General features: G+C 45.8%; 1 protein-coding gene and 1 long non-coding RNA gene across 2 annotated transcripts in view; one reads left to right on the top strand and one right to left on the bottom strand.

The window, feature by feature from the left end:
- The window catches only part of LOC135907833 (uncharacterized), a 309,573-nt gene that overhangs the window by 255,542 nt on the left and 27,644 nt on the right, over positions 1-26,387 (bottom strand). The gene's annotated exons all lie outside the window — the stretch shown is intronic.
- Positions 21,237-26,387, top strand: part of LOC135907832 (glutathione S-transferase-like) — a 45,253-nt gene continuing 40,102 nt past the window's right edge. Inside the window, exon 1 of the mRNA XM_070540596.1 lies at positions 21,237-21,318. The gene's annotated coding sequence lies outside the window, so the exon portion shown is untranslated. The remainder of the gene's footprint in view (positions 21,319-26,387) is intronic.

Genomic DNA, 26,387 nt, shown 5'->3' with positions numbered 1-26,387 from the left:
CGCCTATATAGTGTACTTCGCTTAGTCATCCCTTTTAATTCCGAAGGTTGAGGGGTTCGACTCCCACTCGAGGTTGCGGATTCGAGTGCTCAGCTCTATCTTAAGTAACTGTGCCTGATCGATCGAGTTAACGTACATTCATTAACACTAAAGGTCGTGGGTTCGTGTACCTTAATTAACTGTACATTAATTAATTTCGTCTTCATTAACACCAAAGGTTATGGGTGCAACTCTCACAAATGGTCGTGGCTCCGATCCCACCAAAGATCATGGGTTCGACTACCACAAGGAACTTCGAGGGTTCGTGGCCCATTTGTAGTTTTCGTGTCGTCGACACGTTTTCGCTGAAGGTCGACGGACCGATGAGAAGGCTTTCGCCTTAATAAGTCCAATTAAACTACTGGCCCAATATCACTCAAGCAACATTCAGAAAGCCTACATTCCGTCATCTTAAATGGAACAGAACGTACGCATAACAACGTATAACAGGTCGTCTAGGCCTGAAAAAAAATTTTTTTTTATGAATTAGTACCTACGACTACTGGATAGAGAGATAGGCTCCATTCTAACCCGGTCTTAATAAGATTGAGTAAGTACATCTTGAAGGCAAGCCATCTCTCTACTCTACGTGTCCAAATATACAGACTGCTGCAGGAATGTGTGTTATAGGGCACGGTAGAAGCGTGCACAGATATTGCACGGAAAAGGAACAACTCAGAATAGGTGCTCACTTGCAAGTGATGCTTATTGAAACCAGCCAGCTCGCATGCCTCCTTACTGCTAGAAGACCTGGTGCGAGCCGATGGTGGTGTGTATTACGTTGCTCGGAACACGTAATAAAATTGTGGCACGCTATCCGGTAGAGGCATACTTTTCTCGCCGAAATGGCGTCGCGTCTATCAGTTGATTGATACATTAGTTGTGTTGATTAAAACTGTGATCGATATGATTGGCAAGCTTCTTTGAATCCATCTGGCAGCTGCTTGTCTTCACTTTGCGCATGTTGGACAATATGGAGGAATGTTAATTTCGACAGCTGGACTCCGATAAGCTTCAGTAGTCGTTTAGCGCCTGTCCTATATTTTTTATTCGTGTTATTTCTGCGTTCATGTCCACCATCTAAAGAGACTATCATGCCATGAACATTGTAATACGCGCTCCCATAGTACTGCGCTATTATACTTATCAGTAGCAGTTCTGTGCTCTCATGTACAAGTATCCTCCCTCCTGATAATAGAAGCGCGCATCTAGCGTGCTGTGGAAATCTCCGAATCTGATGTGAAAAGGACGCTGGGCGCCTGTCCACTTTCAGTAAGGGCTCAGTTTGAGTGGTACCGAGTATGCATGTAGCTCCTTACATTGTCGTAGAAATCTGTCGGAATGTTTGAAGTGAGCGGCGATTAAAAAAAAAAGAACGCCTGTTTTGCGTCGTTCCGGGCAAGTAGAGGTTATAGTGACTGCTATAATTATTGCGGAAGCTCTCAACAAACTCAGCGAGACAAGCAAACTATCCAGCAAGTAAAGAAGCCCTAGCAGGGACCCAGCCGTCGTTCCCCATATACACAAGTTGGCTGCCAAGCTTGAGTTTGTTTGTTTTTCATGTTATTAGTTTAGGTTAAGTAACGATTACTAATTTAACAAAAACAAAGTCTTCATATGCCGATGAAACAAAGTAATGAAACAGAATAATTTGCCTTGGTGGAGGTCTCTCTTTCTCTCTCTCTCTCTCTTCCCCCCACACACACAAATCAAGGCCGCAATGAGGAGGTTAAAGAAACGCCGGTACTCTCGGCCAACTTAACGTTCTTGCATGTTTGCTTTGTTCTTGGCATCAACTTTGACTATAATTTCGTGCCAAATTGCCTACTAAGCATTTTGTAGTCACATCTTTCCCTCTGCACGCAATCACACATGCAAACGCACGCAGTGCAACAAGTACAGCCACGAACTTTCATGCACAAAAGAGTCCTTTAAATTGTAAGCCTACCTTGCTTGAACATGTAGAGTTACGCGATATCTCTTGAGTATTCTATTCTTTCAATACTTAGTGATGTAAAAATTAGGCCACGCATTTCATCCCGCTTTCATCGAGCTGTACTGTTGAGTTTTCATAGACCGCACTGAGTTATTGCAGGATCACTAACTTCAATCCCATATACAGGAAGGATCAAACGTTTACCGGATGCGGGTTCCACGAGAGAGTCGAATGTCAGCCCAGTTTTAGCTCGCCGACATCAAAACAGCACAAGGCTCTGTTGGTCGCGTACACCTGGTACACGCAGCACATTTAAATTTCATGCTGTTGGCTCAAGCTCAGTAAACATTCTTAGGAGTATTTATTCTTGGGCACCAGTTCACGAAACATAGCTTCTAGACGAGAGACACTAATTGACACGCATGCGCAAACAAGTCATGTCTGCCCTTCTTTGTGTGTGAATGTGAGTTTTCACCACTCTTGCAATCGAAAATATTGCATTATTTCCTAGAACCGGTATCCCGGAGACTTTTTACACTGACTGCGCACACCGAGAAGCTTCTGCAAGACTATCATACCATTTGCAAAACGACAAGTCCAGATCACAACTTGCTTTTCAACAAATTGAAAACTGTACAAGCGCGAGCACATTGAAGAACTTTCTTTGCAACGAGAGAACGCAGAAGCAGAGCCAGATGTTGAAGCGTATGGTGGCGCCGAGACAACGTCATCACAACGAAAAGGCGAGCAGCTAGCGACACATGACAGCACAGCGAACCCCTCCGAAACTCCTCCCAGAAAAGAAGAACCATGAAAAAAAGACAAATCGGAGCAGACGGCTGACACGCGACCTTGGAGGAGCGGGGCACGGCAATTGAATAGGGGAAACCAGAAGAACGCCGTCAACAAAAGATTTCGCCATTGTTGTTGACCCCCGTATTTTCAGCACCCGGACATACGACGAGGGGGCAACACTCCTCCGACTGCTCCTATCTCTGTGTGTATGCTTCAACCGAGGGCAGAAAAAAAAACACACAGACGAAACAATTGAGAATAAGGCTATCGTCTGCGTATAAAGACACGGCCACGAAGACAGCAGGAAGGGAAAGCCTATAATGACTTCTTCAAGAGGTCCTCTTTGAACTTGCTAGCGAAGTAAGAAGATGACCAAGCGAGGCAGCCGGTATCTTTCGTGAAGGATGATTCGGGAAGCCCTGACGCAGTCCGGCACCAGTTTGAGTGGAATGGTTAGATGTTGGGGAAAAAGATACGCCTGGTACTTTTCACCATGGCGATAGCCTTGCACTTATGCATTTATTCATTAGGAAAACGTCCTACAGGTGCTGATACTGATAAACGTGGTTACAATTAAGGTAAATAAAGATGCGGGTAACCAGAACAAAGCAAAAATCTTTCTACACTAAAGAGCGTAGAAACTAGGTTGCCTGCAGTACCTCGCAGGCGTCATGTAGTGAGCTGGTCTAGGTATTTGGTTTATATCCGCATGTCCTGGCGCGAATAAGGAGAAGATATACGGAGAATGAAGCGATCGATGCGGGCTGTCATGTTTTAGGTCATAAGACGCCACGCGAATGCCCATAAACGTTGAAGACTAACGAAAAAGAGTACTCCAACATCAAATGACAAAATCACAAAGAACTAAAGCAACAAAAGACTCGTGATTTGAAGACGCCACACAACAATCGAACTCCCCACTTGTTAACACTTACATTTAATCAGTTCTTTGTCATATCGTATTTCACCGATGCATTCTTCGTGTTTCGTTTGCGAAACATGCGAATATTTCATTTCGAGTTCAAGAACGGCCCCAATTTCTGTCGTAACTCCCTCCCACCTCCTCTCTTTCTTACCCACTCAGCTGTTTACACCTATGTACTGGTAATAAATGGTAGGCAATACCCAATGCCCTGGCTTGACCCAGTCGTTATTGCTTTTCCCGCATCCCGTGTAATAATAGCCCCTGAGTCGCAATGACGACATAAAACACACAGAAAGAATCGGAATATGTGGCTCTTATACGCTAAGCTGATCCTGTGACAGCTCGCAATCTGTCATTGTTTTGCAGAAGTAACCTTTTCTATTGAGTCCCAGCAACGTCTGCTATGATCAACAAAACATTTGTGTATTGGCGCAGAGGTCGAAGAGCGCTGTCTTATCTGCACGTGCTGACATCTCGTTTGCGTAAACAAGCGTCCATGGCCAGGTGCGTGTCTCTACGCAGTGACACTTGTTCACTGCCGCTAAGACGTACTTGAAAGACACAAGCACGAAATGTTGTTTACGTTAGCCGTAAGGCCGAGAAAAGCTCGCCCCTCGCCACTCACTCCTCAAACTTTGTTCCGCTATTATGAGCTGACATAACGTTAAACGAGAGGTGTCACCTGGTGCCTTGCCAGAGTCAACAACGCGCCAACCTAATGTTTCGCAAACTACGCTTTCGAATGCATTATGGTCACGCGAAGGACGTTTAACTGTAACTATAAGAACGCCGGCAAAGAGTGACATCTTAGTCACGGCATGCCCACGTCTAAAGAACTCCAGCTTATCAGCGAACAATTTTAGACAGACGGAACGCGCAGGTGTGAGCTATCTCTCGGCGTGCCTATACTGCGGTAGTGTACAAACGTTTTGTTTACCTGACCCCTCAACCAACCCAAAAGACCCTCGTTGCCCCATCGTGTGCGCGTCGAAAACACCAAGCCATCAGTCGCCGTAGGCTGGGCGTAACCAAAACATGACCTCCCCACTGCCTCTATCTACATTCTCGGAGACTGAGGCGGGGGAGGGGGGGGGGGTGGGGGGCGAGGTCTATATGCTGCGGTTGGATAGACTCCTCCTCCGCAACGAAATGCGCCTGGGACGAGAACTGATGCGAAGCGGGAGAAAGCAAAGGAAGAGCAGAGAAAAACAGCGTCGTTGGCGCCGAATGGGCAACACGCGCCAAAGCTTCCCCTCCTTCAAGGATTGTTTACTATCGAGAGGCTGACCGTGCCGTGGGTCGGTTCGGCCATGACACGCATCTGTCTGGCACGAAGTTGCAGGCGGGCGCGCGCGCGTGTGTGACCGGCCTTCTGGGAGCTGTAATCTTGGAACCGCAATCAACAAGGCAAAAGAACAGAAACGTGCGGGGCAAAAAAATATTTACGTTGACAAACCCCGCGTTCGCTGACACGTGGAGACGAGCGATGTACGCTGGCCTTATATAGCGCTAAGTTTTGACGGGTGTCGGCGGGAAGTCTTTTTTTTTCGTGAGCCGTTAATTAGCGAAGGAAGGCAAATAAAAGCGCGAAGGGAAGAAATTGTGCTTAGAGGTCGTATGCAAATTAGCTAGGGGCTATTTCTTCCGCAGCAGCTTGTGTATGGAAAAGGATGCGCGATAAAAATATGAGACAAGGGCGCGGTAGTTCCACAAAGCGAAGGCGGAAATATTGTTGGCACTAACTTTAGAAACACCGTTCTCATCTTCCTTGTTTACGTTTATATGTGGGTGCTATCAAGCACAGCCTTGACCTAAGGGAAATCATCATTAACATCATCTAACGGCAGCGCGTTTGGCCCGCTTCTCAACACCGACAGTGTGTTCAGTATCCTGGAATTATGTGCAGCACCCACTAACAGAGACAAGATGGACACTGGATTAGAACTAAGGCGCAAACTGACGCCTCTTCGCTTCCATTCAGTGTCCATCTTGTCACCGTTAGTGTGTTCCACAAAGCGTAATAACAATGAGCGTACGCCAATTGGCCTAATTCACCGCTCTGTTAAATCGACAGTATAGGGCTTTGCGAGCACCCAGCAACAGCCTAAACCAGTCTTAGTCCTTTTGGTGGACGTAGTTGAGGAGGAGGAGGAGGGCAGTTGCTTGCTGCAGGCGGACCTATAAGCCTTGAAAAAGGTTCCGGCAAATGCTCCACCCGAGCACCGCTTATCAGTTGCGGTAGGAACTGAAGCCTGTATAAACTCATCCGGTAACGAAACAGCAATAATTTTGATAACAAAAGGGAATACTACTGGCGAGGACGAATTTTAACCGGAGTGCGACAGGCTCAGCAACCGTACGTTCTAAGTGGACCGATATAGGGTTCGCCATTCAATTTATAATTCCGTATCACGGGGAAATTTTAGGAGGAATCAAAGCGCCTAGCCCTCTCGTAAATATCCGGTATCCTTGCCCGTACAAATTGTCACTTGCCGCTGGGGCATGGGGCCATATTTCGTTTCAGCCCATTTACTAACATTCTACGTTGTTCGACGCGTTCAGGACACTCCAACAAATTATGATTTACGTCACTAAGAGGCTGACGGTGACCGCACGGCAATGACGTACTAAGTGCTGTTTTACATCTCCACGCTCGAATGGGCGCTGACCGCGCGCAGATGCGCTAAAACAACGTTTCAGGTCTACGAAATCTCTTAGTCGCACAAAGTTGGTGCGGTTAGAGACCAGGTTTAACGCAGGTGGCTTAAGCTGACGTGCGTGCCCGGTGTGGACGGATTTGTGCACGTTTCCGTGTGGCGGCTCCTGCGTTTTAGTGCGGGAAAGGCGAATGTGTAGTTGCTAGCACGGTCAACGCCTGTGTTTATTGTATAATCGGTTCCTAAGACAGCGGGTCGTCGTCTAGCCCGGCCTGAAGTGGTAGGAGTGTGCGTGTGTGTTTGCCAACGCGCCAAACAAGCTGACCTTGCAAACGTCCGGTGTAGTGGCGGCAACCTTCTGTGGCCTGAAATGAAGGTTGCAGGTTCGCGAGGAGGACGGGGCTTAACACGCACGATCCGGCTATCTTGTCACGATAACAGAAGTTTTAGAACGCTTTCAAACATTGTATCCAACAGCGAAATATTCGTGTTTTTGGAATGGCGCCAGTGCGTAGGTCAGGAAAAGTTGCCGCCGTCATTACGGCTCAAGTATTCTCCTGCGTACCCATCAAGCGTTCGCGTGATAAACTTTAATGACTGTTTTCACTTTCGCCTGATGCTGCACTCACTCATTCTAAACTAAGAGCAGGCATAATGTAGAAAATAAATGAATGCTTGAGAGGTTGCCCAAACAAATACCTACGCTGCGCAGAGAAGACATTCACTGCCAAAAGGCGGCTATTGTCCGGTGTCACTTGTAAATAGTCTAGAGAGAGAGAGATAAAAATTTAAATAGAAAGGAACACGGCAGAAAGCGGGGTAGAAAAAAAAAAGAAATAGGCTGAGGGCACGAGGCGGGTGGCTAAGCCGGCATTGTTGATGGCATCACGCCGTTAGAGCTTGCGTAAAAGAAGCCCGACGCACAATGAGTGCGCTTTAATCCACAATCAATAACAACGCTTTCTAGGAGCTATTGTCATGCAACTCCAAAATACGCTTCGCCTATCAGATTAGGAGGAAGCCCGAGACGGTAGCCGTGGCTGTTCTATTTCCTCTTTACTTTTTTTTTTAGCGCTTGTTTGCAAATCTTTGAAAAGACCCGAGCACGAAAGCCACGCATCACTGCCTCTTCAGACTGCTCTTAGAGTATACCGTATGTGCTGAAATAAGGGCCGCACTTGCAATCTGGCATCCTAATGTCTGAAAAAAAATTAAGATAAAAGTATTTGAGGACTGAAGAGAGTGGCACCGTAGTTAGTGTGCATGCTCTAGAAGTCTGAGCGTGAGGCTGGCGCGGTCCTCGGACATCGCTGTAAAAGCTTTGACGTCACATTCAAGCCTCATGTGACGCATAACGTGACGCCTAACGTGACGCCTAACGTGACGCCTAACGTGACGCCTAACGTGACGCATAGCGTGACGCTTAACGTGACGCTTAACGTGACGGCTACGAACTGCGTGGCGCGCTTTCCTTATGAAAACAACAGCGTTCGCTATTTCTGCAAAAATAAATCAGTGGTATTGCGCACGGCTACAAAAACTTTGACTGTAATCGCCCAAATCCGTGTTAGCGGCCAACTTCGAGAAGATAAAAAGAAAACGGTCCTTACTCGTGTGTATGCAGTACCTACTGCAGTAATATCCTTACGTGAGAAATTTAGCAATGGAACAGAAAGAAAAAAGAAATGGAGCACGATTTTTTTTAGAGAGCAAGTGACTGAGGTAAGTCCTTTTTGTATTATTTGTCATCCTGTTCTTGCGTCTCTTGATTGCAGTGGTATAGGGCGTCTTGTTGCTATAATCTTATTAGAAGAGAATAAACTTAAGTATGCATCGCCCTTAAGTCTCTAGAAGGATGGTTGCTGCACCATAGGGCACAAATATTGTACATCATGGCGCCGAAAGCGGCATGGGTTATTGCGTGCACAATTGCAAGAGTAAGCAATCTTAAGATACGGAAATTTTTGATAAGCCAATTGGACGCCAGGGTGAAGTACAGACTTTCCGTTCAAAAGTATAGTCATCTTTGCTGGGTGATACAGTTACATGCTTCGAGAGACAGAGAAATGAAAAGGGAGGGGGGGGGGAGGTTAACCAGGTTGCACCCGGTTCTTTTTACGGTACCTTGTGGGAGGGGCGAAGCGGTTAGAAAGAAAAGAGACAACAGTCTTTGAACAGGGATTCCTTTGGGGCTGCATTCACCGCAACACCAGCATTCCTCTGCAGTAAAGACCGCCATCTTACTTTCCCTCGCTTGCTATTTCCTTGAATGTGTGCGTTCGCCCACTAAGGGGAACTGGACAAGACCTACTTGTTATTGGGAGGTTTGGTAGAAGGAAGCGGTGCGGCCGTATAGAGATGTGCTAATTTAAAGTCAAAATTTGAAAATAAGTTATTGTAAGGACAGGGGGTAGCGAACGGCCGGGGCCCACAGATTCCTGTACTGAGAATCCCATAAGGCTAAGCATCTCATTTGCTCATTGCCTTATTAAAATATCTTCTGCCTCGTGTTATATATTTAAGAGATAGTTATAACTGTGTCACAACATGCCAAGGATAGTGCGGCTTATAAATAACTTTACTTTGTGATGTACACAACTTCCTTCCTGTACGACATTAAGGACCAAGCCGTTCCCATCCATCGTGTATTCTTGACACCGCGCCCCGTGCTTCCCCACAGACACCATGCGGCTCAACGTTACTAGACTAGCTTCAGTTTTAAAACTCGGCGCCGTTGCGCGGAACCGCCACCCGCCCGCGCCTTCGTGGCGCTGCAGTCGCGCCCGGCTTAAAGGGGCTTTAGCCCGGCTTCACTTCCTCACTGGCCGGCTACGCGGGCGGGCCGGACTAAGCACGCGGTGCAGCGTTGGTGTAGTCTGTGGTTCGTTGTCGACGGCGAATTTCAGCAAGCATGTCATCCTTGAAACTGTAGCCTTCGCCGAGTTTATTAAGAATATCAGCAGACGATGCCGACGTGCTGCGTACCTGGCTGCATAGACGAGCGCACGCCAAGTTTCGCCCGAGACGCCAGCGCTCGTTTCTCCCCTGGCGGCACGGTTTCCAATCCCCCGGGGGTTTGCTTCCGCCGGTTCCCTTCGCTCGCGCTGAGCCAGAGGAGGCCAGGCTGAGCGCGCGCTGCACGAGAGAAGGCTTTCTCGCGCGCGCTGCACGCGAGAAGGTGTAGGTTTCCGTCGCCGCTTCCCTTCGCGGTCGCGCCCGCGTTCAGTTCGCGCTGCGCGCGAAACGTCTCTTGTTTGCGACGGCGCCTCTTCGGATGACCGGAAATTATTATTGTGTTGTTAACTGTAACGACAGCAATGTAAACATGAAAAGGTTGATGCCACCAGTGAAATTCTGCCGATTCACAAGAAAATGGTACGAAAGAAGCAGACGACAGACATGGATTACTGCGGTGCGCCGAGCGAAGTAAACATCTGGCAAACGAAGCGAGATCGTTTATTGATCACTCCTGAGTGTATGACGGTTTCTATATCTAACCCATGTGAAATTAATAATTACTCGGTACATAATCCTTTTATTCATACAAAAACTTTAAGTTCAACGAGTGCTTGTCCTGTCTTCTTTCTCGTGTTTCGTTTGTGTGTGCGCTGTCTGAGAATGGAAACCACATCTGTTGTATGCGCTAGCAGTGGCCGAAGTTCACGCGTGCCGAGAAATTGAATATGTGCATGATGCATTGAACATGACCGGAGTTCATTCCCGCTTCACCACTGCACCGATCGATCGGGTTACTGGACGATACACACCCGCGTCTTGGTCGCGCCGGCATTGCTGAAGCAGGAATGATTAATAATACTTTCAACTTCCGTCTCTTGAGTACTGTTAAAAAATGACCAAGCTGTCTATATAGCAAAAATAAAGCGTGTGCAGTTTGTTTCACACTAAGGAGAAAACTCGGAACGTATTGCATCGCGATGCGGCAAGCAATGGAGTCGTGCGGCGGCAGCAGCTCGAGCAGGCGCACACGCTTGAGGGGCGGTGTCGTGATCTGCGTCGTCTGCTACGGCGGCGCGCGCTGGCCGCATTTTCGGGAAGCGTGGTACTGTCAGGGGCAGTGCACCGATTTCATCGGTACTGCGGGAACTGAGCTGATGTTCTTTACTAAACGTTGTGCGTCGCCCCACTCTGATCCTTCATTGGCGCTAATGGAGTTCCACAAACTTCTTTTGACAACATGGTTCATTTGTAATTTCGAAGGGCCGGAGTACTGAGCGTGTGCACATATATTTCTTCACTGTGTGTGCTACCGTAATGAGCAGCGACAAAACGCACCAAGATGTGCGCGCAACGTGCTCAGTCTTTGTTTGACTCAAAAGGAAAACAAAGCACTCAACAATGGGAGTCGAACACGGTGAAACAAACGGACACGATTAAATGAACGTTTTAGGTTCAGACAATGAGCTGGAAGTGATTTTTCTCGATAATCATTCGCTACACCAGACAGACCCTGCCCGCCGGTGGGGAATTGGACACGTCACGCTCGGAACTTCAGTTAGTATCTCGTCATGTCCCCAGCGGCAGCGATGACAGCGCTCATCCTGGAAGGCAGTGAAGTGTAGAATGACTTGATCAGGGATGTGTTCATTCGCTGCACGTCTCAGTCACTGACGATGGTGGATCGAAGCCTATCCTCGGGCGACTGATAGAGGGGATGTTGCGCCAGCGATACTTTCAACGAGCCCCAGACATTTTAAATGATGTTGGCGCCCGGGGATTGAGGCGGCCGCTCCAAGAGAGTGACTGCGCGCTCTTCTAGCAGTTCTTGCACAGCACGAGCAGTGTGGATCGGCGTCCTATCGCGTTAGAATATATAGTCGCCTTCCAGAAACGGGCCGTCAAGAATGTATGGAATCAGTACGTCGTCTATGACTGCCATGCAGCGATGAACTTACATTCGAGGCGTATCAGTGGGCGTCGCGCAACGCTTAGCAAAGAATACCGGCTCCTTTCACGCAGTAACGATGTGATCAGCGCCCTGCACCTGACAGTAGAACGTTTCTCGACAATGCGGCCAGCGTGCGCCGCCGTAGCAGACGACGCCGTTCAAGATCCCGCCCCTCGAGCATCTGCGCGAGCTGCTGCGCTTCGAGTTTTCCCCTAAATGTGAGAGAGACTGTACACCGCCCTTCGAAGGAAATGTCCACGCGCACACACCGCGCGCGGCGCGAAACGTGCCCAAACACGCGCAGTGCAGGAGGCAATCAAGGCGGCGCGAACGAGAGAGGGGTACCACCGCTAATAGAATTTTGCTCCGCATGCGGCGCTCTCAACGCCGGCGCAGCAGCGCCGCTCTCGGTGCCGTTCTTGTCTATAGGCCGCTATCGGAACGATGTCAACAGTTTGGCGCACCACTTTTTCCGTGCTCCCAGCAATGCGATGCTTCGCTCGGCGTGAAAAAGAGATTCCTCGTGCTGACCGGGAACAGTTGTTGTTGTTGTTGTAGCCTGTGATGCGTGTGGCTCCTACCCACGATGGGGCATTGGCCAAGAAATGGGTGGATTATTCGAAATTATCATGGAGCAGAAATTTCCTAATAGCTATTAAAATAGCATTGAATAGCGCAGAATTATCTGTTAAATAAAATCAGGAAGGTCATATTGAATGAGTGATAATTAATTTAATGGTCAAAACAAAAAGAAAGGAATTTAGTAGGGAATTCGTTTAGATTCCGTAGGGAATGTTCTGACAGCGAAGCATGCATCCTTGCGGCTGAATTCCAATGTGGACGCTCCGAACGAAAGAAGACCGGGATAGATGGATAGAATAAACTTTAATGTCCAACGGAAAGGGTGATCTACCCACCCCCCGACACGCAGGTCAGGGGGCGAGTGCCGCCGCCTCAGATGCAGGCTGGGAGGAAGACCGGGAACACTGCGAAATCAACAGCACGCGCTCGTGCCACTGCTCCCACGTTCGTCGTCGTCTTCCACAGCTGGCTGCATGGCCGTTCATCTTTCCAGCGTAGAATATCGCTTCAGTTCTGTCGTCGTAATGGGGAGGCTGCGTTTACGGGGGTATGAACCATTGCTTGAGTATGAGCCACTCATGGTCTTACGTAACGGAAAGATTTATATTTTGAAGAAATTTAATTTCAAAGAATCACCAGCGGCAAATCGCAGGCGATGGCTGCTAACCACGCCGCCGAGCAAACTCGAGACATCGAACGCAAGCGACAACTGCGGACTGCGGGCATACCATCAGTGACGTCGTTCTCTCTCGCAGCCGATTGTCTGTGTAACCTCATAACTGAGAAATACTTTAATGAACCCTCGGGATTAACCCAGTGCTAAACACAGGGGCCGCATCTTTCAGCGTCGCTCATTAAGCATCTTGACGGAATGAAAAATCCGGATTCTTTTTTTTGTGTGTGTGGGTGTGTTGTGTGTGGCTTGTGTGTACAAAGACCGACCTCATCTTTCTTTTTGTAGCGCTTCTTTGGCGTGGTGACAAGCTTCGGTGGGGATGAAGATCATCCTAAAATCACGCACTTTGGTCAGATATTCAGGCTCCTGAGCCTAAACTGCGCGAAACGTTAGGACGACAGGAAGAAACACACGACATTTAGAGGCGCAGCTTCTGCGCTTCGCTGTATGCGTTTCTTCCTTTCGTGCAGTTTACCCTTCTTTCAGTATTAACGAACTGGTGCGATAAATCTTATTGCTGTAGGTGGATATCGCTTTCTCGTGGTCTCACTAATTCGGACAAGGGGAACGCCAGCGAGCGTGAAACACGCACCAACGGCGGCCCGTCCGCACGAGCTCAAGGCTGTGACGAGGCGTCTGCAGTGGAGCCCGATGGAACAGCGTTGCCCTCTGGCGGCTGACACAGAAGTGGCGACAGCGGCTGTAAGCGCGCGGGCGGGGAGTTTTACAACTGAAGCTAGTCTAGCAACGTTGATGCGGCTATCATCTAGACTTCAACGTTTCCCACCGCACCGACGATAGGCCACATAGCTACCCTCAACTACCTCACGCCATTCTTTTAGCCTCCTCTTCCCTCGGCTGCTCCGCGCTGACCGACCGACCGGCCGACCCATTCTTCGTGAACCACCAACGAATACTGTTTACACTTATGGTTCTGGGGCCTGTTCCCTCAGACTGCTCATCCCGACTCCGACCCCGCTCTTTCATTTTTCTTTTCCCACCTCCTCTCCACATTCCATGCTCTCTACCCTCGCCTACCAACTCCGTCTTTCCCACCACCAATGCCTGGAAACGCGAAATGACAGCGCTCATTTTCTTTACAGTGTCTTTATTGAGAGACAGCGGCCAACGACAACGACGCCACCTAGTGTCACCCTACTAACCCACTAAAACTAACTCGCCAAGGATGACGAAGCTGCCTGTGACAAACGTAGACCCGCCTATCCACACATCGGCCAGCTTGTCTGTGGCGCTTTATCCCCGTCTATACAACTTTTATCCTTCTATGAGACATAACGCAAGTTGGGGGAACCCGAACTACGTACCTAGACAGACTTCGTACTCTAAACTCACCTTGTTACGTAGACGAGATTTATTTAGTTCAAACACATTGGTTTACGGTATCTTTATTCGCGGCTGTTTGGCCAAAGGCTTGTGCTAATATTTTTGTCTGTTTTTTAGCAGTCCAACATTTTTACTGTTTGAACATATTTGAACCCGTTCATTCTTGTGCATCATGTTTCCTTTCGTTTCTTTCGTGTGTGATCAATGCGAGGTGGTGCTGTGGTCAGGGTAACAAATTTCGAGAACTGATGTAAAGCAGTCAGAGTCAGTAGGACAGCATTCATGCACCTAGCTGCCCGAAGGTACTGCAGCGTTGGACTTGAGATGACTTTCACATTTCAAGTCTTCTCACACTACTTGAGAATTAATTCACTTTCAACTATGCCGCAAGCTGTGTCGGTGAACTGACGGGTAGAGCATCTCGCTATTCGCAATGTCCGTAAACTGTCGCGCCGCACCGCGGTGCACGAGAGCAAGGAGACCAGGAGGAGCAGACGACAACGCCGTATAGCTACGTTTTCACTTGGCTAGACCGGGTTAGTGCACCACCTGCCGTGCAGGCACCGGCTTTTGTTTACCTCTTTCGCTGGTAGGATGTTCAAACACAACGATAGTAAGCGCACGTGATACTTTTTCCAGTGCATAAACCGAATTTCCCACAACGAGACAAGCCTTCTTCTTTCCGGCAAAATCCGCCGAGAAACGATGGGTGGTGAGGCTGTGGATAGGCAGGGTCGTCTCCCCACCAATGAACAGGATCATGTGCAACTACAGAGAGTGGCAGCGGGCACTTTCTTTAAGAAGAATAAGAAAGCGCGAACTTCTCAGTAAATAGAGAGACTGGCCGAAAGAGCACAGGCTCTATGGCGGCCAGATCTTATGGACGGTAGGGAGCTTGGCTGTGCGCTGACTGGTAGGTTGCAAGCTCCTGACGCAGGAACGTGGTGCGAGCTTTATGGCCGCCAGTTCTTTAAATGCGTTACCATTAGGAGTGTAAATCGGCAAAAAAGCGTGTAAGGTGCGTGAAGGCGGCCCGAGGTGTGTGAAGCTGGTCACGTGGTATAGGTTGAGATAGGTAGTAGAGGTAGATCTCCTGTGCCACCGCCCGCCCTAAACCCACAACCAACCGCCATGGTCGCTCAACTACGCCATATGGGATTAGTAGCGGTTTCGGGAAAGGGCCTCATCTTCCCAGCCCGCCATCACAGCTCGTCTTCAAGGCAGTCCTCAGCTTCCTTGAGGAAACTAAGTTTCAGCAATCAGCTACCTTTGGGTGGGTGTCTAATTTTCCCTTTTTGAATTACGTCTCGCCACCTTGTGGGTTTCCGCATAACTATTTCATCACACTCTTGCATTTGCTTCGAGTTGTTGAGAAAATCGACTTCGCCCTGCCATTTGGTAGCTGCATGGTTAGCTCAGATGGTAGAGTGGCTGGTAGAAAGGCGGTGGTCCCGGGTTCGAGTCCCGGATCAGGACGAAATTTTCTTCAGCTGCGAAGCTTTGCTTTCGAGGCACCCGTATGGGTTTCCGTTGTAGCAATTAGCTACGTTTGGGGGATGTCCCATTTTCCCTTTATTATTTAGGCTCTTCTTTTTTGATTACATAGTGTGATAATACTAAACGTTAGCACATTTAGGTGGCACCGACTACGCCTCGTCGCTTGGCAAAGAAAAATGTTATCAAATACGTGGCGAAAAACATTGAATACAGTCTGAGATTATGGCTCTTCTATAATGGACCACACTCTACGTACAACCATAATTTCAAATCAGCGAAAAACGACGGCGAGTCCAAGGGAAGGAGAAAGTAAGAACGCTATTTGCCAAGAGAAGTTTAAAGTAAGAGAAACACGCATAGAGAAAGGCAACGTCTGCGAGCGCATGTCATTTGGATGCATGGCGGAATATTTCAGACAGTCGCTCCATCTCACAGTTTGGTAGAGAGAAAGGAGGTTCAGACACACAAGTACACTCCTTTTCTACATGGAAAGCTTCGGCAAGACCAGGTACTTTCTGATTTGATTGCTTGATGATAAGTTTGGTTCGAGTGAATAAAGACTTGCAATCACGAGTGTGCAACCATTCCAACAATGTCTCCGCATTCAACCACGTTTTACATCCATTAGTTCTGGCGCTCTAAATGGACGCGCTGCCGCTGTCACACTGATGTTAGCCCGCGGACATATCTGCACTATTGAGTGCTCGCAAGTATGGTTTGCATTCTCTACACTATTCTTAGCATGGTATGACCAAACAGCTCGCTCAAAGGTACGTCACGTGAACTTATGAAATTATCCAACATCGTACATAAGGAGTGGTGGAAGGAACGTGCAGAAGTGAGGGAGGGAAGCAGCGCAAGAAAGCGTGAGAAACAGAATAGCAGAAACAGAGGCAGTGAATAGTGGAGCAAAAGCAGCAAGTTGTATTTTGCTGAGGTTAGAACTAAGGCGCAGGAAAGCAGCAGCAAAGCTCACAACTTTTGTTCGGTGTATAATGACGCAGTAACGAGTATTGTAAAGAAAAAGAAGAAGAAGAAGAAGAAAAGAAATGACTAAACACATTTTCCTATGCTAAGTTATTGCTTAGAACGTCCCCACTTACCTATAGTGCCCTGACTGCGCAAAGCTAAAAAGCGTTTTTGTAAACGACATACACATGCGCACGCACACACTAATGCACACACGCATATTCTGGATAGCAAACGAGAACCTTGTAGTTAAAGACAGGAAGACGAAAAACCGAAGAAAAACAAGAGAATTCCGAAGCCACGAAGCCAAGGGGGAATTGGGGAAGGCGGCAGCAGCAGCAGCAGCACCGCTTCTGTAGACGCCGGAATTAAAGAGATCCCGCGAAATGAGAATTAACAATGAATGCTGAAGTCCCTGGCAGCTTGGCTTGCTAGCGAGCTTCCCTATAGGCAGCGCTTGCTACGAAAGAAAGAACTGCCATTCGTTCAGATCCCCTTCTCTCCTCTCCATCCATGACGCTCTCATAATTAGTAGAACGGCGGGAAACTAAAGCTAAAGCAAGACGGCAGGGCATTTATGTTATTATTACTTCTTTTTAGCGCGCTTTTCCTCGCTGCATCTGCATCGTGGGCTGGCGCGACGCTCCCCGAGGCCATCCCGTTCCACTTGCGAGAAAAGTTTTATTTCGCTCGGAAGAAGCTGGAAGGGAATTGTCTGTTAATACGAATGATAAAACGCACCAAGCGGGGGCAGGGAAGACACGACCCCAGGTGTGGGCAAAAGACGGGAAAGTGGGGAGTGGCCGTACATATAGCTCCGTGAGCTGCGGGTCTTTTCGTTCGCTCATCTATCCTTTCCCTCTTTCTCCGGGGGGGAGGGGGGTGGAAGCAGTCAGACTGGGGTTGCCCTGAGAAAGGCAAAGTTTCTAGAGACCGTGTTCGGCGAACTCTTCCCTCGAAATTAGCGGTACGCCAATGCATCCCCCCCTCCCTCCCCTTCCCCCACTGGAACGAGGGAAGGACGTCTCTAAATGGTCGCTCTTATTCCACCAGTGCGCCCGAACCCACGGGTGCGCCAGGTAATGCGGAACAATTAAGGGGAAATAAAGGTGGTCTCTCTCTCTCTCTCATTCTCTCATGTATGTTCGATGCGGGAGGCTCGCGAGACGGGCGGGGCTCTATCTCTTGGAACGTCAGTTAGTTACATTTAGCTTCACATTCTTCTAATCGGCTCTCTCTCTCTCGTGAAGGAATCGTCTTTTCTGCCCTGTATTTTCTGCCTTTCATTCCGGCTTCTATACCTCCGAGAAAAGTCTCCTCCGAGGCCAGTCGGCTCTGTTCGGTCGGGCCACCGAGTTCGCTCATTACCTTTCGTTAAACGAGCTCAATCTGTTTTCTCTCGCCCTCCCCTCTCCGCCTTCCTCTCCCTTTCTCAACTGTTCGTATTCGACAGTTAATTTCTGGCGCTCTCAGTTTATCAGTCTTAATTTGCAACTCGACTTCTTCGCTTGGAAGGCGGGGTGAAACGTCCCTGTAGTTATGCCACTTGGAAGGTGTTTCCGAGCCCATCGGCCATCCACTGTTTATTTCCGTGGGAATTGGTAGACTGATGCAAATGCTTGTTTTTCACGAAAAGCGACGTGCGGCTTCGTGAAGCCAACTAGCTTCATCTATTACCTTGAGAAATCGAGCACTTTGCTTGCAAAAGGATAAATTAGTTGCACTGCTTTAGCGCGTTGTCAATTTCATTAAAGAATTTTAGCAGAGCTTGACAGTTATTTCGTTACCATTGCCGGTACCACGCTGGCCAAATGCGCATGCGCAGTATATTCTGCGTGCGTGCAGTCTATGGCAGATGATATTCGCAATGGTAAAAGCGCAGTGCTACGCAATAATACTCTATTGACTGTGGCCACTGTTGCCGTTTCCCTTATTTTATTCAACACACCGCCGTGCGGAAAGGAACCCTTTGCATATCGGAGAGGGTTCACGTGAGTCGATTAGCGATATTTTCCGATGAATGGTATGACCTACAGTACAAGCAACGGTGAGAGGTGTTCTTTTGCAGAAACAAATGATGCGAGTTCGAAAATCACGTAGGGTGGAGTAAATAGATGGGCTTCGCGCTGCCGCCGGCAACATTTCTTACAGTGTACATGCCTGAAACTTTGAGAGTTGGATTTTGGGCAAAACCAGACACTTTAGAAAAAAAAAAAAGAACGACAGCTTCACCCATTGTTAGTGATAGCTAGGTTTTAACGTTTAAGCTTGAACTTTGCGTACGGCGTCCTGGGAGTTCTACATCTTGGCGAGACGCAGCACCCCAGGCAACTTCCTGCTGGGCCTAAGGAACAGTGCCCTGGCAGCTACTAGGCACTGATACACTTTAAAAATTTTTACACCCTTAAGGGTGTTTTAAGAGTGTTTTTTGTCGCTTGGTAGCACCCTTACCGTGAGAGCCCTAAAAAATTTATAGAGGACAACAGCGGAGTTCTGACGAGACGTGCGATGACAAAAGACGTAGTTGAAAACTATGTAATAGTTCTGACAGCATTGGGTGCACAGAAATATCCGACAAGAGAATTCCACAGGGAGCGATAGGAAACTCTCCCGTCGGATATAAACATGCGCTCAAGGCTGCAAGAATGATTACATAGTTTTCAACTACGTCTTTCGTTATCACACGTCTCGTTAGAGCCCTCGGAACCCGTAGCATGTGTAACCTTTATATCTTAATAAATGAGATTACGATGTCGATCATCTGGTGTGGAAGGCACCGGTTGAGGATAGCGGTTTCGTTTTTCGGAGCCCAACGCATCCAAGATCGCCTGGTTGCAAAGCCGCTTTCTTCTAGTAAGGTAAAGGGAAACGAAATAGAAAAAATTATTGTGAGCTATCTCACTGAATTACCGAAAAAAAAAGTCTTACCACCAGAAGAGGCTCGGTATACCAGAAAAGACGCCACCACAAGACAGGTGGCGCCGCCGCCATGAATTTCCCGCATCTCCTCACCGTAGCGTCATACATTTTGGCGGCCGCCTGCATGGGCCTAGTTAATTTTTTTGGTCGACGAAGGGACTCTTTTGTACTCTAAAAGAATCACGGAGTTCACTTAGCCAGTTTCAAAAAACTTCATTTAGCCACAACGACAAAAAGAAAAAAAAATCTAATTCGAATAACTAACGTCACACTGACGTATACCGGTGGTTTCTTGCCCGAAATAAAAAAAAAAGTTAGTTTCACATTTTCTTCTAATAATCAATGCGTAAAAATCAAAGAGCGAGTTTTTCAAAGAGCTATTTATCAGTGTAAAGTAGGTTAGCATTTCAATTTTGCGTCACTTTAAGTAAAGCTTTAGCTCGGGACCAGCTTCTAATACTCTGTTAAACTACGCGCACCACGGAGAGATGGTCTCATGACCAGGCAACCATTCAACAAGTTTGCGTGAAATTTCTTGCGTTGTCTAGCTTGAGGAGAAATGAGACTATTGGGAGATTTCTTTTCTTGAACTTTGTGCTTTATGTCATTCAATATATATATATATATATATATATATATATATATATATATATATATATATATATATATATATATATATATAGTTTACATTTGTTCCACGTATAGATCATTATGCAGAGACAGGCTTAAGTAAACTTACGTTTATTAACTGACATCAATGCGCGATCCTTCAGGAAATTCTTCCGCTGCTTCCTCAGAGACATCATAATTTAAGGAATTGTGAGATTTAACTACAAATCTTAGTCAAGATAGTGTCGTACTTGTCTGATCAGCATTTCTGCGTTTCATGTGTGTTCGTCAGGCCTTGCAGGTTCATATTTAATGGCGGACGACTGAGGGTCGGAGCGAGCAATGCCCATGCCGAAAACACTTAAACGCCAGTCTACATAGCTATCTTGCAAGCCACTCTGAAGTGTTCTCTCAAGCTTTCTCCGAAGAAAATTTTGTCAAGCGTGTAGGGGCAGAATATCTCATATGTGAAATCGCGAGTCCTACGGAACTCTTGATTTCACGCTCAAAATTCCGTGTCTGGTGCCTGGACGTCTTGAATTTCTGAAAGGCATGCTTCCAGAGGCATATCTATTATCAAAGAGGCTGTGCAGCTAACGAAAGCTTTATGTCGAGATGTTGCTAGCTCAGGAACACACGCGCGTTAATTAACACAACAGCGAGCGAGGGCAGTCGTTTTGATGGTAAGCGATTAGAACAAAAAAAAGAAGAACCTCGATGAGGACTCGATGAGATCTTATTGTAACGCACGGAAGCTCCACACTGACAGCCAGGAATTGAAGGATGGCAGAAGGGAAGGGCACGGAAGCAAAGTGCGAAATTGAGTGACCCTGGGCTGAAGAAGCGCGGTATATATATATATATATATATATATATATATATATATATATATATATATATATATATATATATATATATATATATATATATATATATATATATATATATATATAGACTGTTCGCAGGTATTGTCGACTGTCGGAATAAAAATTGCTGAAGCAGCGATGAAATCTTACCAAACGAAAAAAACAAAGCGCGCAAATTTACGACCAAGCTTCGCAAGTATCTCAGCTATCCACGAAGTCACGTCAAAACTCTACCGAAGTAGCGGCGCAGCTCAATGACTTGTCGGTACCTTGCAAAATTAAGGAATGCAGCGCCATCTCTGCATGGCAAATATAACCTACCCATTGAGGCGGGGAAAAAATTCATTCAAAATAACGCGATAGTAGTTGCTTTTGCGTACGACAGATGCCACCACTCTCCTCGTGCCGGGCAATCAACCCGTCGGAAAATATATATTTATTTTTTCTAAACACAAATCCCAGCAAAACCTTTAGCTTAATGGTGGTTTTCAATGCACACAGGAACTTGCTGCATGGTACGTTTACGAAGCCGTCTGTTCCCTCGAGAGTACTTGGTGCCAGCTTTAGCTCGGGCCCTACTCCGATGCGGCCTATTCACGTAAGTGTAAAACGCAAAAACGTTTTTTCTGAGATAACCCCTGGACATATTTTAATGAAATTTATTGCATTTGAGAGAGAAAGTTAATTTCTAGTGACTTTTGGAAGCAGAATATCGATTTAGGGGGTAAATATTGTTACAAGAATTTTTTTTAATTCGGAAGTTTGAAAAATATAGAAGCACGAAGTTTAAATATTCATAGCTCTGCATCAAGAACAGATATCGCGGTTATGTAAGCAGCATCCATAAGATCATTGAAAGAGGACAAATTCGATATGTCTTTTGACATCTTACGTCAATTTGTTACGTTACTTACAAGGGTTCTGCAAAAGCTGTATTACCATCTTGTTAAATTTTTTGAGATTCATGTGTAACATATAAATTTTGTCCGCTTTGGACGTACTATTAGATGTATCTCACAGAATTGTATTATCATTTTTCGTTGATGAGTTACAGGGTTGTAAACTTGATAGTATCGTCTTTTCGAAAATTTTCGATTTTCACCAATTTTTAATAAAACATTCATAACCTAAATACACACACAAAAAAACGAAACCAACAGTCACTAGATTTTAAGTTTTTCTTCTAAGTGCAACAAACCTCGTCAAATTTGGTGCAGTGGTTGCCCCCCTCCCCCCAAAAAACGAATTCTCCGTTTATATGTATTTAGATAGGAGCACCCGAGCTAAAGCTTCCTTTTAAGAGTATCAGGTTCCCGTTTCACCCACTACATACGTAGGGCTTCGTATTAATATAATTAATAATGTACTTTTCTTGTCTAAGGAACAACTTAACCCGTTGCGCTATAAGTGTGAAAGGAAACTCAGTGTCAAACGATGACCAACTGTTACACAATGATTCTCGCCTTCTTTGGCGTAAGCGTTATCTATTCCACTCATCTTCAGCGGAAATTTATCTTACGAAAATGCAACCGACACGGCAACTGTGACATTACAACTTTTTTCATTCGGCACAACGAAAATGTGTGCTGTTGCTCTTCGAGTGCCGTCGCTATATAACCTCTAGCAACATATATATATATATATATATATATATAAACGAGAAGACAGGGGGTTAGCCGAGGGGCCCCGTTTTTATTAGTCATATCATAAGAAGCCAACAACCATTGACACCAAGGCCAAGGACAACATAGGGGAAATTACTTGTGCTTAATACATGAAAATAAAGAAATGATAAATCAAGGGAAGTTAAAGTGGAGGAAAAACAATTTGTCGCAGGTGGGAACCGAAGCCACAACCCACAACCTTATATATATATATATATATATATATATATATATATAAGGTTGTACAAGGTAGACGTAGTCAGGCCCACAGCCGCAACGTTTGACAGTAAAAAAGAACGTGGGATCCCGTACATGTACGTAGCGTTTATTCTGTTGTGATATATATATATATATATATATATATATTTATAATGTTTTTACTTGCTTGACATGCAAGACAGTAATTCACGTACGTATGAACACTAACAAGGGTTGTTTCTTTCAATTCGGGCCTATAGCAAATTGTGACAGATTTTGTGCCGTGCACTGCAAGAGCCTGCTGATTACTCACTACGAATAGAACAATACTTTAATCAAATTGCGTCAAAATGACAATGCAATAAAGCAGCTATACGTTGTAATTTGTCGCTGTGCAATTCTATTCCTTGTCTCAACTTCTTGGAACATCATATATAGGAACACCAAAATGCAGTCATGCTAAAGCACTAACTTAAACTCAGCTATAGGTGAAAAAGATGTCTTAGTTTAATACACTTCTAGAACAGAATGTCTGTGTACGAGATCTGACAACAGTGCCCTCTGTAGGGGTTAATCTACAACCTCTCTGCATCGCGAAATGTATGTGGAATAAAACATGGAAAGCAGCGACATCTGGTACGTTCAAACTTCTTTTCAATACACTTTGCTGCATACTTTCAATAGTCCATAACATGTCTAAGGATGCATGCTTCTCAGCTAGAAGATTTAAGTGCATTGGATACTTGATTTATCGATGCCTACTTTAATCAGCTTTCCGCTAGTTTAAGAAAACGTTTACTAAAGGCAACGCAAAGCCCAGGTAGCCTCAATCATTAATTATATTTATATATAAGTACCTTACGTGAGGCATTGTACAAAGGGAGCAGTGCAGAAAATACATGCATAAAGATCAAAATACATTGGCACCTAACAAAGTAACACATCTATTAGTGCAGAAAGAAGCGAATGAACCCAATAACTTGACAAGATCGACAATAAAAGCAAGGGAGCAACAATTGCATTCAAAGTTGAAGAAAAACGCAAATTAAACGCAAAAACGAACAAAAAAAAGAGAGGACTACGTAGAAAAAAGAAAGCAATTTTAGCTCAATGGCAACACTGCTACAGAGAATAAAAACGATATTCGATGAATAAAACAATCACCGAAGGTGCAACGCGATTTGTCGATGTCACGGCAATATATAGTGTCAGAAAGGCGGACACAGACATGATCAGGAATACGACGAACGTATTCCATCTCGACATTGTGAAGGGAACACTAATGGTATAGAAAACTTTTCTGAATTGGCCTCTCAACCAGTGCGCCGATTTTGTATGATTAACCGCGACATTTGGAAGCGTGTGTCTTGTTTAGAGGCAACAGTGAGGTATTAGCGGCCTGCGGGTAACAGAAAATACTTCTAATCGTAGTTCTAAATATTTACTAAAACGACAATGCATTATTGTAATGTTTCAAACGTTCTATTAGCGGATGCAAAAAACAGATGGCACATATATGTGTCATTTAGTTAACATATTCCAAGGAACGGCACAAATACAGAACGGCATCTAAAAGGCACGGAACACAAAATTAGTTATTTTTCTTCTTGAAGCACGACGTGTGCTTTTGTGTATTTCTTGTGAAATCTCTGATGTTACCAGCCTTACTATTCTCAAAGTGAATTGTTTTGGCTAGTACATATGCCCCCTTGCTATTCCCACTTGTTTCTGCGTACATATCAATTAGGACTGGGTGTGGAGTGGAGAGGGCATAACTTTGAATTGATTTATTGGGTATGTCGTCAAATTTCTGTATGCACGACAGCTGATGAACCTGGTAATAGATTATGACTATGGTTTTTGTATACGGTATGAAAATGGATACACAGTGTGTCAGTGTGCGTAAAAGTGCGAATAAATTGAATTGAAATTGAACTGACACAACGCTGACTACCAAGTGAGCGTTCCATTAAAAAGAAAGGGAAAAACATCCGTTTAATATCTTAGAGATTAAATGAGCTCTGTTGCTACTTTTTCGTGTTTGTTGACTTCTGGGCACACGTATAATTGTTCAGCGACGTCTCTAGTGTTTCCTTTAGCCGATGTCGCGTGTTAGCGCGGTTTCTTCCCCGCGTATTGGCAGGAAGTAGGCGACAGTGAATTTCCCTAACGCAATTTGACGGGCAAACATTGCATTGCAATTTGCCTATGTGCAACTCTACCGTCATTTTTTTCTTTTAGTTTGCCGCATATACACTTTTCGTGGCTCATGAAACAAGCATCATGCCTCCTAAGCTACATTATATTAGATGTGCTTTTCTCCTTTTTCGTAAGTTCTTTTTCTTAGTAACTATTTTATGCGCTAGTTAACTACCATTTCATTCGTTTCATTTTTGCTCCACACGATTTTCTTCGTGGGCTACACTTAGTTGTGCTGTTGTATCGTCACTGCTGGAATAGAACGAGCACTACGTAAAAAAGTACGCGGGGTAAGATAATATGTACAGAACGATAGAAATAAAACTGCATCCACGTCGAGAACACACAGGCAGGGTTTAAGAGAGAAAGAAACTGCATCGCCACTATTGCTTGTCTAACCTGGCCCTCCCTTTTATACGCTCATGCACTATTTCTAACGTTTCCAGAGACTTTAGAGGCGTTCAGAAACTTCCTCGGAGCCTGCTTAGCGTTCCCGCGAAACCTCTGCCAACCACAGAGCGCCAAGAACTTGAACAATCTTCTTGAACGATAAGTTGAACATTATTCTTACAAATGCTGTATTTTCCTCTTTGCTTCAAATTGCCTTGGTGGATTACTTTTTTCCCCATTTATATTCGCTTGTCTCTTCTGCGACGTTTCGTCGCAGCTTTATTCCTCCTCGCAACATAATTCCGGTTTCTTTTACCTGCCCAGCGCATTTCATCAAATGTGGAATTATTAACCTGTACCTGAAGTGCCGTCAACTCTTGCAAATTATGGTCATTACCGTCATATATCGACGGTTTCTTTTAGGCTTTTTAATACACTGTGCTCGTTGCTAGTTCTCGTCTCTCATGTAATGAATGTTCATGTCCCGCGCCTCACAGGCCAATAATTTCTCTTTCATGGTTCATATGTTACGGTTAATATATCGCGGTCACTCACGACACGATGGATCTTTTTATCTTCTCCTGCGATTTTATTACTACATATTTTTTTCGTCCGAACCATCCTGTATTGCCCGACTTCGACGCCGCAGATATAGCTCCGGTATCCCATATCATGGTGCACTGGTGCCACAGGGTACCCGAATAAGGCCCGAACTAATCGAAAAGTTCTTGCGCGAGAACTGTTCTTATGAGCGACGTCATCCAATGGCGGTAGGGAGCATAGTATTTGCGCAGAATAACAAAAGCAAAGAGAACTTACGTACGAACAAGTTTATGGATTCGGCTCTAGGCGGTCGTTGAGAAGCTCCCATTTACTCATCTCTTCATTTTACATTTTATTTTTATTTTTACTTCGACAGCCTCAAGTAACGTATTAAATTAAACCGCGAGTTTTTATATGCAAGTCCCGACAACGTCATGGTAGTGCCACATATCGGGCGCCGCACTCACTGCGCGTTTTTAGTTTAGTAAAACGTCACCTAGGTGGCGCCACTTACCCTATATTTTACAGCAGGCATTGATTATGCAGTCCGCTGGAAAGCGCGTTCTGGCTCGTGAGGGCTTCAACAAACCGTGAAATTTCACAAAGCTATATCACTGAAAATTACTGGCGTTGTTGCAGAAATTGTAACGCGGAAGTTCGTTGGCTGTTAAAA

This window comes from Dermacentor albipictus, chromosome 6 (assembly GCF_038994185.2).
Source record: "Dermacentor albipictus isolate Rhodes 1998 colony chromosome 6, USDA_Dalb.pri_finalv2, whole genome shotgun sequence".
NCBI classification, from domain to species: Eukaryota; Metazoa; Arthropoda; class Arachnida; order Ixodida; family Ixodidae; genus Dermacentor; species Dermacentor albipictus.
The sequence above is the reverse complement of the archived record's forward strand: the minus strand, read 5'-3'. Positions and strand labels throughout refer to the sequence as shown.